This window comes from Triticum dicoccoides, chromosome 1A (genome assembly GCF_002162155.2).
Source record: "Triticum dicoccoides isolate Atlit2015 ecotype Zavitan chromosome 1A, WEW_v2.0, whole genome shotgun sequence".
NCBI lineage: Eukaryota > Viridiplantae > Streptophyta > Magnoliopsida > Poales > Poaceae > Triticum > Triticum dicoccoides.
In genome coordinates, this window is record NC_041380.1 from 11006413 (window position 1) to 11013024 (window position 6612).

The 6612-nt window shown below is 45.9% G+C and overlaps 1 pseudogene; it reads left to right on the forward strand.

Annotated features, from left to right (window-relative positions):
• Positions 1-2504: 2504 nt before the first annotated feature.
• Positions 2505-6240, forward strand: LOC119349748 (annotated as a pseudogene).
• Positions 6241-6612: the final 372 nt, after the last annotated feature.

Consider the following 6612-nt stretch of genomic DNA (forward strand, 5'->3'; position numbering starts at 1 on the left):
CATCGCACGGGTCCCGATGCATGTGTGAAAGTGTTCTGGCATGCGTAGACGCCCGTCTTGGGGCTCCATGGTGTGGCCCCCTCCACGAAAGGCAGAGCAGTCGTCACTTAGAGGGGGGATGGTGCGGGTGCGATGGAACCGGAGGGAATCTAGTGTTGGGTTGGGTCCAAACCGTGTTTGGGGATGTTGCTATGGGCTGACCTATCACAACCAGGTGGAAGAGTCCACCGGTCAAAGCCCGTCCGGCGAAAGTCAAAGGGCTAGATCTACTGGTCAACTGGGATTCGGGGTGGCCTTCGGGGTGTAACATTCTTCTTCTTCTATTTACCATCACTTTCTTATGTATGACTAACCTCTGTTTGGTGGTGCAGGAGGAGAAACTGAAGCGGCCGCTCTCACACATGCAGGCGTGGGAGATCGCCCATACGCGGAAGGACCCCAAGCCTGGCGAGCCCAAGTACTACGACAAGAAGACCGCAGGGAGGAAGAAGGCCTACTCTGAAGCGTATCTGGAGTTACATCCTGACACACCTGACCCCATTGCGGCGCCTTTGGACGACATGGCGGTGGTGAGGATGGGGCCCAAGGAGCACGGTCGGGAGGCGGTTCTCGATGCTGTGATCACTCCTAGTATCTCCTACACACAGCTTCGTCGGATCGACCCGAGCCTGAGCCAGCGCACGAGCCAGCCAGTGACTAGTACACAGTACCTCTTTCAGGAGCAACAATCTGTAAGTATTTTCCCTCTTATCTTCATTTCTCACTTCATTTTCCGCATTTAGTAGTTTTATGAGTTCCATCATGTCATACTATAGGCCTACATGGAGTACACACGCCAAGAGACCATGGCGTGGCATCAGAGGCTTTATGAACACCAAGTGCAGAGGGATAGCCAGATGCAGCAGGCTTTTCAGGATATGGCGGTCGGCAGGTGTCCTCAGTTCCCTCCAGCACAATGCCCTCCAGCACAACCAGTGCTGATGAGCTTTGAGGAGTTTGTGGCACAGAACGCTGGCCCCTCGCCGGTTAGTTCATCCCCAATCTATTCACCCAAAGCATGTCATGCCTTTCAACACAGTCATATATCCTGTGCATATGTCTTTTCAACATCCAGGGAACAGGTGGATCTACCGTTGGCGGTGGTCTTCGCAGCACTCCGGAGACACGGTGCCCGACCACTCCGATCCACGGAGGCGGAGGAGGAGGCGGTCTTGGCGGTAGCGCTGCCGCTAGCAGTGACGACCTGGGCTTCGGCGGTCTTGGCTGTGACGACCTCCGTGGTGCTCGACGTCCTGGCGCTTAAGCCTTTGGGTCACATTGTGGCGGTCTTGGTGGTGATGATACTTATATGCTTGTGATGTTTCTTATTGTTGTTTGTGAGATTCTTATGCTTGGTGGTGATGATACTTATATGTTTATGCTTTGCGATGCTTCTTATGATGTGTGATGATGAATTTGTTCTGTGATGCTGCTGGGCCAGCTATTATGTGATGCATATATTTGTTGTGTGCTGTATATATTCAAATGAATTGAGCTGAAACAAATCAAAAAAAAGAAAAAAAAACAGACAGAAACTATGCCGACGGCAAGGCCGTCGGCATAGAGCTGCCGTGAGCTCCCAGTGGCTGCCACGTGGCAGGTCTATGACGACGGCTTAGCCGTCGGCATAGTTTCAAACTAAGCCGACGGCTATGTCGTCGGCATAGGCCTGCTCCAGGAGCTCCCAGTGGCTGCCACGTGGCAGGTCTATGCCGACGGTCTAGCCGTCGGCATAGTTTCAACCTAAGCCGACAGCTGTGCCGACGGCTAGGCCGTCGGCACAGACCTGCCACGTGGCGAGCAAGCATTGGTCAGCACTTGATGGCGGCCGCCGTTAGGCGATAACGTTGCCGACGGCCGGGGCCGTCGGCATAGATGTACGGACACCGTCGGGATAGGGCCTATGCCGACGGCTTTCCTGGCTGCGCCGACGGATATGTTGCCGACGGCCCTATGCCGACGGGTGCCGTCGGCATAGGCCTGTCCCGACGGCCATTCAGGGATATGCCGACGGCCCTGGCCGTCGGCATAGGGTGCGATTCCGGTAGTGTCAGTCATTATGGCGGTTAGCTGCCGGCCGAAGTATATAGAATCTAGTAGTATAGCAGACGTCTGACTCAAGGGAGAAAGAACTACTATACCTTAGATCTCCCTTATTTTGTTGTAAAGACCTGCAAGTACTACTTAGAGCAGCATCAGGGATCGCTAATTAAGGTTGTGCATCTTATTTGGATTTAAATTTGTTTCAGACGGCAAGGTCTTGAAATCGTCATTCTAGTCGTTTTTTGTGACATGACACTTTAAGTTAATAAAAGGTCCTTTATGGGGAAAAGGCCAATCTTCTCATCTTGTAATCAATTGCAGATGGTATGTGTTAGTATTTTTTTATCCTTATCAACACAAAGTTGCCAAGACTTCCAATCAGCAGCTATTTAGTTAAATGTACAAGTTGCCATTTGGCGACCATGGACAGTTCTGTTACCATTGGAGTACGCAGGTGTCTCCGTGATGAGGATTTCCAACCACGACGTTCCAATTGCTCAATACCATATTATTACACTTGCAACACAGCGCCTCTCTTCTGCATTCGGCTGTGTGAGATGAGTATTCTGCTCATCAGTTAGTGGTAGTTCCTGTTGCCTGCATACTTCCTTCAGCATGGTCAACTCTGTTCTTGAGAGCATGGCCATGTGCTGTTGTAAACTCAATCTGGGAACGATGTTGCTGTAAATTACAAAGACTATTCAGTTTCATGATGAAATTGGGGAGCCAGCTATAGTCCTGTTATTGATTTTTTGGTCTTATTTGTCACATCAGAAGCAGAATTAATTGCCTTTTAAGTGTTTGTTGATAGCTCCAAAGAAGGTTTGTGGCGAGCTGAGGATGATGGATTGGACGACCGAATCATCATAGAAGAGGGTTTGTAGATCGTGTGGCCCGTGTGACCGAAAGTTTGACGCCTTCTTTGAGATCATGCTCGAGCAGGCGCAGCACCCCGACGACGAGAATGGTTGTGGCCTTGTCGACGCCCTTGTTGGCCTTATGAAGGATCACCAGGGCTCTGAATTCAGGTTTAGTAGAGATGTTATAAAGGGGATACTAACGGCACGTATGAAATAAGGCGGTAAATTAAAACCGCTTACAAGGAGCATTTTACTTAAATACTCTCTCCGTATTAGAATATACTAGAAGGGTTGGGCGTGTTTGGCAGCGTCATTGGTTTGCATACCAGCAGAGCATCTAATCTTGGTAACGTAGGTTTTATTAATTATCTTTCTATTCTGGTGACGTAAGTGCCACTGATTTTCCACTTTTTTGGTGCGCACCATGTACAGATGTAAAACTGCATATGTTGACAAAGAGAATTTCATGTACTCCCTCCGTTCACTTTTATAGTTTCAGACAAGTGAAATTGAACTGTTTTGCACAATATCTGAAACATCTACAAAGCCTTATAAAAGTGAACAGCGGGAGTACTTTGCTTGTGTACTGCATGTTCCTTCGTTCTTCACTGTCTGACCAAAGTTGTTTCAAAATAGTTATTGGAACAGTTCTGTTGAAAGATGTTGTTGAATCTGTTTGTATGTGTGTAGTATGTTTAGGTGTCACACATCAGATTTTTCAAACTTGTCTGAATACTTGTTCTAATACAAACTCAACAAGCAAAACATAGTACAACGACATTGTTTTACAAAGAAACATTCAATATGAAACAACAGACATAAGCAAAACCTAGCAAATAGGAAACAAGAAACAACGCAATTAAAGTAAAATGAAACTAAACCTAGCCCTGTTCATTTCTAGTTGCTGTATGGGATTAGATCCTTGTTCTTGCTCTTCTTCGTTTCTTTTTCTCGTTTTGCTCTGTCTAGCCCCATTATGACATCGTAGATGATTCTCCATGACTCGTAGGTGGTGAATGCATTTATTGTTGCATATTTGATAAGCTTGTCTGGCAGCGGGCAAAACCCCCACAAAGTATGGTCTTCGTTGCGATTGATTTTGTTCTTCATGACATAGTAGTGAATGTCGATCAGCCTGCCTGCAACATTAGTATATCACTGCATGCCTATCTGGATAGACTCTTCCACATTGCTCATGTAGGAAAACACCTAACTTTTTTGTTTCACTCCATTATCTCATCGCAGTTTCTTGTTTTATGTGTGGTTGATAATAGATCAAGGAATAGTTCTGAGTCATGTAGTAAATACTGGAATTCATAGCTAGTATTCCAGGACAACATGCTTCCATCTAAATTGAAGATACAATTAGCTCACTCGTTACTGCTACTATTCCAGGACTATATGATTCCATCTAAATTGAAGCTATGGCTGGCTAACTTGTTACTAATGCTATGTTTTAGTTGGGGTGAGGAAGATGTCCACGTTGTGATGGACTATATATATACACAGTACCAACCAAATGCCTAATAAGATCATCCCAAAGCTATGTATGTAGTCATCAGTATATCACCGCATGCCTAGCTGCATGTAATTTGTTTATGTTGTATATTATCTTCTCTTTCTCTTCACATGAAGAATGCATGCATAGACACAATATGTGTGACTCAATAGAAATAAGCATCTACGTGTTTGCGCTACTCAAAGGTATATTTTTGGATATCTCATCCGATAAGTAATCATGATTAAGCATAACACACCTACTACATCATTTATTCTCTCTTGGTTAACTAGGAAAATCACTATGTGGTCTGCAGATCTGGATGTATTTTTTATTATTTCTAGTGTTTGTTGTACTGACATGATTTTTGATGAATAGATCAAAAGTTTTCTCGCAAAAAAAACCCAGCAAAGTGGCATTGGTGCAACGTGAGGTTGGTAATGACCGTGGACAGAAAATGGCGGCATCCAGATCGGCGTCTTGTGAGAGATACGTATGGCCGAGATGGAGGAGGAGCTCGCGCATGAGGCTTTGGGCAGGCCAGATCGAGCGTTTTTGGCGGCTCCATGAGGATGCAGCAGATGAACGCTCGAGGAGGAGGCGACCAGGTTGCTCGAGGAGGAGGCGCTAGTAGGCTGCGACATGCAGTGATAGATTCATTTTTTATGTGTTATACTTTTTTTCTTCATCTCCTTTTTGTCTGCGTAATTAATGGAGGATGGTTGTTTCCTCCCGTTAGTCCTTTGTCCTAACACAGAGGTCGGGGTAATTAGGATTCAGTTGAAATACTCTTTCCGATAGGAACAGGCAATGCCCGTGTGTTGCAACGAAATATAAATATTCTATTACGTTAGCTTGTGATCTATCTGTCGATAATAATGCGATTGTGTAAATAAATGGTCATCAAATTCTGCCCGTGAATTATCTTATATTTTGATTAGCAGTTTGGTAATTAAATTAAAGTGGAATTGGTTTAGAAGGTATGTAAATTAAGGTGCTTGATTATCATATACATGGAAGGTTGGACGAAGAGATGGTGGAAAGAAAAGCAAAATGAGAACCTTACGTTCTTTTTAAGTAGTAGAGATAAGATGTTTTTGTGGTTCAAATTAAGCTGTCAAAACTTCTTATATTTCGATACAGAGGTAGTAATTTGTAATGCTTAAATTAAATCTTGTTGTAGAACACATATATCGGAGCCGTCGACACAGGTGCGGTGACCATTATCTAGGCAATGGCATAGCTGGTCAGGAAGCCACATGTGCTGAACAAGGTGCAAGACGAGATCAGGACTGTAGTGGACAACAAAGAGAGGGTGCAACAAGACGACATGCCAAAGCTCAAGTACCTCAAGATGGTGGTCATGGAGACGTTGCAACTGCACCCGGCGTTGCCCCTTCTAGAGCCGAGGGAGACCATGAGGCACATCACAGTGTGTGGGTACGACGTGCCGGCAAAGACGAGGATCTTAGTGAACGCATGGGCTATGGGAGGGACCTGGCCAACTGGGGGGTCAACCCTGAGGAGTTCATCCCGGAGAGGTTCGAGGGCAAGGATGACATGTACTCTAACCAAGCGCAGTTTGATTTCCTGCCCTTCAGCGCCGGACGGAGGATGTGTCCCGGGATAGACATGGGGGTGGCTACCACGGAGTTCACCCTGGCAAACTTGCTCTACTGCTTTGACTGGGAGCTCCCGGAGGGGCTGAGGAGTGAGGATATGAACATGGAAGAGGCCGGATGACTCACCATCCATAAGAAGACACCTCTCTTGCTTGTGCCGACCAGATACAAGTGGTAGGGCTTGCTGATCAATCTGGATCGATGTGCCAATGTATATGCATAATCGTTAGGGTGTTCCCCTCTTTCCGAAAAAAATAAGCTTGTCGTTGATGCCATTTATGCCCTGGTCACTTCCAGCAAGGCAAACCACAAGGCCATGATTACTTCATATGTATCACATTATGCATGCCATCTAGACATGCTAGCGTGCTAAAGGACTTCACTACCAGTCGGTATTATATAAGTATGAATAAGAACTCTTTACTTTTGAGTGGGCGTATTACTCTTCACTTTTGTACGGACCTTCTAATCCCATGGCGTGGCTACTCCTATTATCCCTTCACATGACACAAATTATCTCTCCCTCAAGCTTTCACTGTTAGCTAAACGC